Below are 10,380 nucleotides of genomic sequence, written 5' to 3' on the forward strand. Positions count from 1 at the left end.
TTAATGATTTTGAAGAATTACTGTATACTCATAACAATTTGCAATTGCAGGAAAAAAATCTGACTTTTTTGAGTTTACATCTAGCATTTTATTCTCAGAATTGAGTTTAAATCACTTAATTCTGACATTTTTCTCTGAATTTGTATCTCCAGTTTTTTTAAATAATTTTTTTACCTTCTTACTTTCACAATTCTGACGTTTCTTCACAGAAATCCAAGTTTCTATCTTGCAATTCTTATCTTTCTCAAAATTCTAAATGTAAATCTTGTAATTCTGAATTTATATCACACAATTATGAATTTATATCTTGCAATTCTGACATTTTTCTCAAAATTCTAAAAATGTTAAACTTGCCATTCAGAATTTATCACACAATTCTGAATTTATATCTTGCAATTCTTACATCTTTCTCAAAATTCTAAATGTAAATCTTGCAATTTATATCTTGCAATTCTGACATTTTTCTCAAAATTCTAAAAAAATTAAATCTTGCCATTCAGAATTTATCACACAATTCTGAATTCATATCTTGCAATTCTGACTTTTTTTTTTTTTTTCAAAATTCTAAAATTTAAATCTTGCAATTCTGAATTCATATCACACTTCAGAATTTATATCTTGCAATTCTAAATTCATATATTGTAATTCTGAGTTTATATCTTGCAATTCTGAATTAATATAATTCTGAGTTTATATCTTGCAATTCTGACTTTTTTTCTCAGAATTCTACATTTAAATCTTTCAATTCTGAATTTATATCCCACAATTCTGAATGTATATCTTGTAATTCTAACTTTTTTTCTCAGAACTCTGAGTTTATATCTTGCAATTGTGAATTTATATCATAATTCTGAGTTCATCTTATAATTGTGAAAATATATCACACAATTCGGAGTTTATATCTTGTAATTCTGACTGTTTTTCCCTCAGAATTCTGAGTTTCTATCATGCGGTTCTGAATTTATAACAAATTCTAAATTTATATCTTGTTATTCTGACTTTTTTTTCAGAATTCTGAGTTTATATCTTGCAATTATGAATTTATATCATGCAATTCTGAGATTATATCTCACAATTCTGACTTTTTTTCTCAGAATTCTAAATTGAAATCTTTCAATTCTGAATTTATGTAACACGATTCTGAGTATATATATTGTAATTTTGACTTTTTTTTCTCAGAATTCTAAGTTCATGCAATTCTGAGTTTATATCTTGTAGTTCTTACTATTTTCCCTCAGAACTGCAAAAAACTCAAAATTTTTATTTTTTTTATTCAGTGGGAGAAACTGGCCTTCATAACTGCCTACTAAAAATAGTGTAGCGATGCATGAAGCACAAGCAGCTAAGCTTGTAAAACTCCCAATTGCGCTGATTTTAAATATCTAAATATCACCTATATTTTACCTGAACAGTTGTGTTTTTTTATCTTAGAAATTAAAATATATAAATATTATAACATTACTACCATATGGCTTAAACTTTATGACGTTATAGGTTGTAACAAATCACAGTCTTAGGGTTGTACGGGTATGTGCCAAAAAATTTGAATATTGAGGGAAAGTCCATTTATTTCAATAATTTGTTTCAAAGTGAAACTTGTATGTTATATTAGTTCACTACACACCAAGTGAAATATTTCAAAACCTTTATTTGTTTCAATTTTAATGATTATGGATTAAAGATTAAAAAAAAAAACCCAAATCCAGTATTTCACAAAATTAGAATATTATGACAAAGTTCAACATTGTAGGCTCCCTGTGTCCCAATCTAGTCAGCTAATTAATGCAAAACACCTGCAAAGGTTTCCTCAGCCTTTAAATTGTCTCAGTCTGGTTTAGTAGGCTTCAGAATCATGGGGAAGACTGCTGACTTGACGGTTGTGCAGAAGACCATCATTGACACCCTCCATAAGAAGGAAAATTCTCAAAAGGCAATTGCAAAAGAAGCTGGATGCTCACAGAGCACAGTATCGAAGTATATTAACAGAGTGTTAAGTGGAAGGAAAAAATGTGGCCAAAAAAGGTGCACAAGTGACAGGGATGACCGTAGCCTTGAGAGGATTGTCAAGCAAGGGCAGTTCAGAAATCTGGGGAAGCTTCGTAAGGAGTGGACTGAGGCTGGTATCAGTGCATCAAGAACCACCACGTACAGACGTCTGCATGACATGGGCTACAGCTGTAGAATTCCATACGTCTAGCCACTCCTGAACCAAAAACAACGTCAGAAGCGTCTGTGCTGGGCTAAGGAGAAAAAGTACTGGTCTGTTGCCCAGTGGTCCCAAGTCCTGTTTTCAGATGAAAACAAATTTTGCATTTCATTTGGAAATCAAGGTCCCAGAGTCTGGAGGAAGACCGGAGAGGCACAAAAGTCAAGCTGCTTAAAGTTCAGTGTGAAGTTTCCACAGTCAGTGATGGTTTGGGGAGCCATGTCATCTGCTGGTGTGGGTCCATTGTCTTTTATCAAGTCCACAGTCAACGCGGCTGTCTACCAGGAAATTTTAGAGCACTTCATGCTTCCTGCTGCCAACAAGCTTTTTGGAGATGATGATTTTATTTTCCAGCAGGATTTGGACTTGCCCACAAAGCCAAAACTACCAGTACCTGGTTTAATAGCCATGGAATAACTGTACTTGATTGGCCGACAAACTCGCCTGACTTAAACCCCATTGAAAATCTATGGGGTATTGTAAAAAGGAAGATGAGGGAACAGAGACCCCGAAATGCAGACGAGCTGAAGGCCAATATCAAAGCAACTTGGGCTACCATAACACCTCAACTGTGTCAAAGGCTGATCGCCTCTATGCCACGCCGCCTTGATGCTGTAATTAGTGCAAAAGGAGGCCCAACCAAGTACTGAGGACATAATACAGTACATTAACACACTTTTCAGAAGGTCAACGTGTGTTTAAGATCCATTTTTTATTGGTCACATGAAATATTCTAATTTTGCGAAATACTGGATTTGTTTTGTTTTTTTTGGTCTTTAATCCATAATCATCAAAATTGAAACAAATAAAGGCTTGAAATATTTCACTTTGTGTGTAGTGAACTAATATAACATACAAGTTCCACTATTTGAAACAAATTATTGAAATAAATGGACTTTCCCTCGATATTCTAATTTTTTGGCACATACCTGTAAATGCATTAAATAAACTAACACAGCTCAAACTGTTTTTATATGGTGCATATTACAGTATTTGAGTCAGACTTGTCAGTATATCCGATAATATGAGTGACACGGCCCCTCAGCCTTACCGAGTGGAATACCGCTGGTATCCTGAGGCTTATGAATATTAATAACGTAACGAGACGTTCGAACACTAGCCCTAAACGACTGGCTGAGAAGGCGCTGGACCGCTGGTTAATTTACAGAATCTACTACGGTGAAGGATTGGGCTTATGTCTATTAAATAGGTGACGTGAACACCTGCTTAATGTTACGAGGCGGTGTGACCATATTAATATTCATGCGCTGCGCTTTTGTCATATTACGACCAGTAATAGCTTTTGTGCACGGATGAAGGGCAGGTGTTTACTGCGTCTCATCACCTGTCATTAATTCACCGCAGTTGGAACCCAAAAAGCATGAATGACGAGTGCCCGATGTCTTGTTGCCTCTGTTTTAAGACATAAACAATAATGACCGTTTTCCCCCTTAATGAGCATACCTTCTCTTTTTCTTTTGTTTTTTTTTTGTGATTTTTTTATTAGATTTTTTTTTATTAACTTATTTGTTTTGTCACTCTCCGCAACTAATATTAACATTAATCACTGCCAGACTGCTATTAAAGTATTTTTTTCTCTAAAGATATTCTGAGAAGTCTAGCTGACTTGTTTGCAATTCTGGCAGGCAGAAATATGTGTAAACGTTTAGATGGTTTCATTTTCAGGTAACAGGCTGACAAAAACTTAAAAGGCAAGGAATCAGCACTACTGAAAAAGTTGGTGACATATTCTGCATGTTTAATTCATGATGAGTGGTCTAAATTTGTTTTTCTGGGATGTTGTTGTCAGTGCACGACTGTAAAAGCTGAATTATACTGTCCTGTTTGTAGCACCAAGGTAAAATGGATACATCGACTTGATTTATCTTTAATCTGGCCTCTTTTGGTGTTAGAATAACAGGACAAACCAACCAACTGGCTTAAAAACTGTGCTGCATCGCACTGAAATACTACAATAAATGATGATTTAAAAACTTGCCTAAACTTGAGATTGTAACGTTGTGCTTTCTCACTGGTTATGACCTAAAACTCTGTAGCAGCTGTTTTTATGCATTTTAATTAGTTTAATCTAAACATAATTTTTTATATAATCCCTAATCAAATTTTTTTTAATTAAATTTTGTTTTACTTCATTGTTCTCTGCTGAAAAGTTGAGTGCAGTTAGTTTAGCCATCATGCCAAAAAGGATGACATTATTAAACACATAATGCATTATTTGATACAGTTATCATACTGCACCCCCTGGTGTTTGAAAACTGTGCTGTGTTTAGAGATTTTAATTAGTTGAGTACTTTACAAGAACATAATTAAGGCGGACTTTGAAACAGAATGCGCTGTTTAAAAAGACTGATATATATATTAATATCATGGTGAAATGAAGTGGCCTATTTTGTCAGTTGTAAGCGATTTACAGAAATAATCTCTTAAATATTCTGATTGAACCATCTAATTTAATTTAAGTCTTTAAATATATTAATAAATATTTAAAATAGCAATATGTTTGGTTTGCATAAAGTTGTTAAGTTGCTGCAAACGTTAGGCACTGCAGAAGCTTTCCTAATAGAAAATGACAAAGCCAATATTGTTTAAAGTGCATTCTTGACATTCAAACTACATTATTTCTAATGTAATACCACTGGCAATTCCTATTCAACTTTGAATATGTTTGTGTAAATAACTGTACTGATATTGATTTGTGCTGTCATTTGCACTACTTAACACTCACTTCTCAAGAACACAAGTTGCAATGAACTTGACTAAAAGCAATATTAATAGTTGAATATTGACTGAATGTGATCTAACAAAACGGGCAAATGAAAACTAGACTCTTTTAACAGTAGAAGGCAAACTGCACAGTAAATAAATAACAAAATAGAGTATTAGATTGTAAAAAAAAAATGTGAGCAGTTTTCTCAGTCTCACTATAGATAAAAAACATCTGTACAAAATGAGAAAATATTGAATAATGAATTAGTAATTATGATCTTAATCCTTACAACAATCAACTGTGGTCTTGTGTACAAGGAGAGGAAAATATCTAGAATTACTTGTGTGTCTCTCTTTGCCCCAATACACTAATAACACAACTGGTGTGAGTCCAACAGTCTTCTTCCTCTGCTGCTAAGAACAGGAACCGGGGCTGTGGTATAATCGTGGCCACAGATCGCTCGCACGACAGAGTTCTTTTCCTGCTGTTTTACGACTTTAAGAACTCAACAGATGTCTTCATTTAAAAACGTTTTACACAAGAAATGAACAGTATGTCTGAAAAACAGCAGATGAAGAATACAGTCATATTAGTAGCCTAATATTTTGTTTTGTTTGGGTTTGTTTAAAGGACTAAATCAACAAAAATTAAGAGTCTCTCATCATGTACTCACCTGATCTAAACCAGTATGAGTTTCGTTCTTCTGTCAAATATTTCAAAAAAGTTTGGTAACCAAAAAGTTGATGGTAGCCATTGACTTACTGTACATAGTATTTGTTTTTCCATAGTCAATGGCTATCAGCAACTGTTTGGTTACCAGTGTTCATCAAAATACCTTCTTCTTTTATGCTTAATAGAAGAAAGAAACTTATACAAGTTTGGAACAACATGAGAGTAAATGACTCTTTTTTTGGGGTGAACTAACCCTTTAAATGAAGCGGGTCACCTCATAGGGGCCGACATCTTTCGCTTGTGAAATGAATGAATGAAAGCAGGTTTTATATGCTTTTTGTGGGTGTGGTCAATATAATGAATAATAACTACTTTAAAAATTTTTGTGCACGGAAGACTAAATAAATATGTTTAAAATGGGATCTGACAGGGTGTGTATATAAAAAATGCTGAGTTGTTTCAACCCAACCTTGGGTCAGATATGGACTAACCCAACTGCTGGGTTCAATTTTTTAATTAAATTTCTTAATCCAGAAGTTTGATTTGCCTATATGTGACTCACAGCTGGGTTGAAACGACCCAGCATTTTTTAGATTTTATATATGGGCCATTCTGAAGAATCGGTGCAAATTGCAGTCCCACAATGGAAAAAACTAAACAAAACAACAACAAAAAAACCCCACACATTTAAAAAGCATTTAAGTACTCAAATCTTAGATGTTTACTAAGATCCTTATTATTAATGAAACCCACAATAATATTTAAAATATCAGTAAGCTTCATATATATAAAATCATCATTTATTGGGTATTTTCAGTTGGGAGGTGACTGTCCTGAACCCTAACCCCTACATTTCAACTTATGAAAATTATATTAAAAAAACAAATTGCATTTTATTTAATTTTTGTTTTTAAAAATATGTTTTTGACTTAAAAAAAAAAAAAAAAAAAAAAAAAAAAAAAAAAAAAAAAAAAAATGTTTTTTTATCTTTGTATATCATAAAACTTTATGTAAAAACGTGTATGTTTTAGTCCATCGGCTGACTCTGATTTTAATTACACCCCTACAGTTATGATCAGACAATATTTATGTCTGTCTCTTAGCTACATGCTGTGAGTACATAGGCCCCATCATTTTGAGGTAAATGTGTTCAAAAGATTCTAAAGTTCTAAAAATCTGTCTGTGACTTTAAGGAACGTCAAAATGTAGTTTTTATGTGTGTAAAACTGTTCAGAACTCTTCTAGGTAACCATGTGCTGATTAGCATCTTTGAGACGTCTCAAAAGTACCTAAAATTGTAACTACCAAAACAGTCACGACCGAAACATTTGGTGAACTTTTGGTAGAGACATCATTGTTTTTTGGGTGTTTTTCCATAAAATGTAGCTTTTATGTGTGTAAAACTGTTCAGAACTGTGCTAGCTGAGCATGTGCTGATTAGCATCTTTGAGCTGGGCTCAAAAGTATCTAAAATTGTCATCACCGCCCTGGTGAAAAAAAACAGCATATGCTGGTAGGTATGTTTTGATGCTGGTTTAAGCTGGTCCTTTGCTGGTTTAAGCTGGTCCTTAGCTGGTTTATGCTGGTCTTTTGCTGGTTTATGCTGGTCATGTTGCTGGTTAAGGACCAGCATAAACCAGCAAAGGACCAGCTTAAACCAGCATCAAAACCTACCTAACCAGCATATGCTGTTTTTTTCACCAGCGTGTAACAGTCACGACCGAAACATGTCATCATTGTTTCGGAAGTGACAAAAGGGAACACGTAAATTCTTTATTTGAGGGAAATAAACAAAATTTTAGTACAGTTATGCAATTTTTTAAAGGGGTCATCGGATGCCCATTTTCCACAAGTTGATATGATTCTTTAGTCACCCCTGGTCTATAATATACTCTGGTTAAAAATTCTCAATGGTTGTGTAAAACAACACCCTTTTTACCTTGCCAAAATCAGCTCTGCAGAAATCATCTCATTCTGGTCAAGGCTCTCTCCCCTCTGTTCTCTCTGTGGAGTGACGAGCTGCTCGGAGAGATTGTTTACTGTAGCCGCATTTAGCATGTTTAGCCGCTAAACTTGCTAACTAGCACAGTATTAGGAAAGGTGATAGCAAAGATTCATTAAAAAAAACTCTTATACTCACTTCTGCTGTAAGTGAAGCTGGATCACGAATGATTCGCGCAAACATAGACGGATATATGTAGATCGGGAGGTGCATTCCCTTCACAAACAAACGTAATCTACTGCATTTCAGCGGCTCAGATATCGGGAGTAAATGACGAACAATGTTCATTATTACATCCAGCAACACAACACCTCAGTCGCTCAGTATAAGATATTCTTGTCTAACTTACCTCCCTGCTCCGGCATCGAAACAAAGAGGGCGGACTGTTACAGGTGATCTGAGGTAAAACATGTCAATCAACTATCGTGGGAGCGGCCTCTGTCGGTGTGTCGGAGAACGGCTCAATTTGAAAAAGGGAATATTATTTTTACAGAATAATTAAAATTAAATTAATTAATTAAATTAATTAAATTAATTAAATTAATTAAATTAATTAAATTAATTAATTAAATTAATTAAATTAATTAAAAACCACTGCATGGATTTGTATCATTATAGGGCAGATTTGTACATACACTACCAACACATATTAATGTTCAAACAACATGCAAAAGTGAATTTAGCATCTGATGACCCCTTTAATACTTTAGCATATGTTTTAGAAGTGTTGTAGTATGTGAGTTAAAATTCTGTAATGTGAGGCAGTCGCTACCAAAACACTCACTGGTTAAATGCATATTCATGAATCGTTAAGTTTCAGTTCAGTATGATCAACTGATCAGATAAAGATTGGATTCAAAATACAACAAATCTCACTAAATCACACTTGAAATATTGTTAAAATTGTAAGTGTTATTAATTTACCTCTAAAAACTTTTTAATAAAACACCAAAATATATTTATTTACAAGGTAGATGTAAACAAAATCTTAGTAGGTCAAAATAACCGTTCTTATTAAATTATATATTACTGTGTTTCGGTAGTGACAAATTTGGGGAGAGGACAAATATTCCAAATCTTTCTGAAATGTGACCCTGGACCACAAAACCAGTTATAAGGGTCAGTTTTTTGAAAATAAGATTTATACATCAGCTGAAAGCTGAATAATATTTGCCAGAGATACAACTATTGGATACAATATGAAATCTGAGGGTGCAAAAAAGAATCGCCTTTAAAGTTATCCAAATTAAATTCTTAGCAATGCATATTACTAATAAAAAAGTACGTTTTGATATATTTACGGTAGGACATTTACAAGATTTTATATATGGGCCATTCTGAAGAATCGGTGCAAATTGCAGTCCCACAATGGAAAAAACTAAACAAAACAACAACAAAAAAACCCCACACATTTAAAAAGCATTTAAGTACTCAAATCTTAGATGTTTACTAAGATCCTTATTATTAATGAAACCCACAATAATATTTAAAATATCAGTAAGCTTCATATATATAAAATCATCATTTATTGGGTATTTTCAGTTGGGAGGTGACTGTCCTGAACCCTAACCCCTACATTTCAACTTATGAAAATTATATTAAAAAAACAAATTGCATTTTATTTAATTTTTGTTTTTAAAAATATGTTTTTGACTTAAAAAAAAAAAAAAAATGAAAAAAAAAAAAAAAAAAGTTAAAAAAAATGTTTTTTTATTATCTTTGTATATCATAAAACTTTATGTAAAAACGTGTATGTTTTAGTCCATCGGCTGACTCTGATTTTAATTACACCCCTACAGTTATGATCAGACAATATTTATGTCTGTCTCTTAGCTACATGCTGTGAGTACATAGGCCCCATCATTTTGAGGTAAATGTGTTCAAAAGATTCTAAAGTTCTAAAAATCTGTCTGTGACTTTAAGGAACGTCAAAATGTAGTTTTTATGTGTGTAAAACTGTTCAGAACTCTTCTAGGTAACCATGTGCTGATTAGCATCTTTGAGACGTCTCAAAAGTACCTAAAATTGTAACTACCAAAACAGTCACGACCGAAACATTTGGTGAACTTTTGGTAGAGACATCATTGTTTTTTGGGTGTTTTTCCATAAAATGTAGCTTTTATGTGTGTAAAACTGTTCAGAACTGTGCTAGCTGAGCATGTGCTGATTAGCATCTTTGAGCTGGGCTCAAAAGTATCTAAAATTGTCATCACCGCCCTGGTGAAAAAAAACAGCATATGCTGGTAGGTATGTTTTGATGCTGGTTTAAGCTGGTCCTTTGCTGGTTTAAGCTGGTCCTTAGCTGGTTTATGCTGGTCTTTTGCTGGTTTATGCTGGTCATGTTGCTGGTTAAGGACCAGCATAAACCAGCAAAGGACCAGCTTAAACCAGCATCAAAACCTACCTAACCAGCATATGCTGTTTTTTTCACCAGCGTGTAACAGTCACGACCGAAACATGTCATCATTGTTTCGGAAGTGACAAAAGGGAACACGTAAATTCTTTATTTGAGGGAAATAAACAAAATTTTAGTACAGTTATGCAATTTTTTAAAGGGGTCATCGGATGCCCATTTTCCACAAGTTGATATGATTCTTTAGTCACCCCTGGTCTATAATATACTCTGGTTAAAAATTCTCAATGGTTGTGTAAAACAACACCCTTTTTACCTTGCCAAAATCAGCTCTGCAGAAATCATCTCATTCTGGTCAAGGCTCTCTCCCCTCTGTTCTCTCTGTGGAGTGACGAGCTGCTCGGAGAGATTGTTTACTG

This window comes from Labeo rohita, chromosome 19, assembly GCF_022985175.1.
Source record: "Labeo rohita strain BAU-BD-2019 chromosome 19, IGBB_LRoh.1.0, whole genome shotgun sequence".
In the NCBI taxonomy this organism is placed as follows: Eukaryota; Metazoa; Chordata; class Actinopteri; order Cypriniformes; family Cyprinidae; genus Labeo; species Labeo rohita.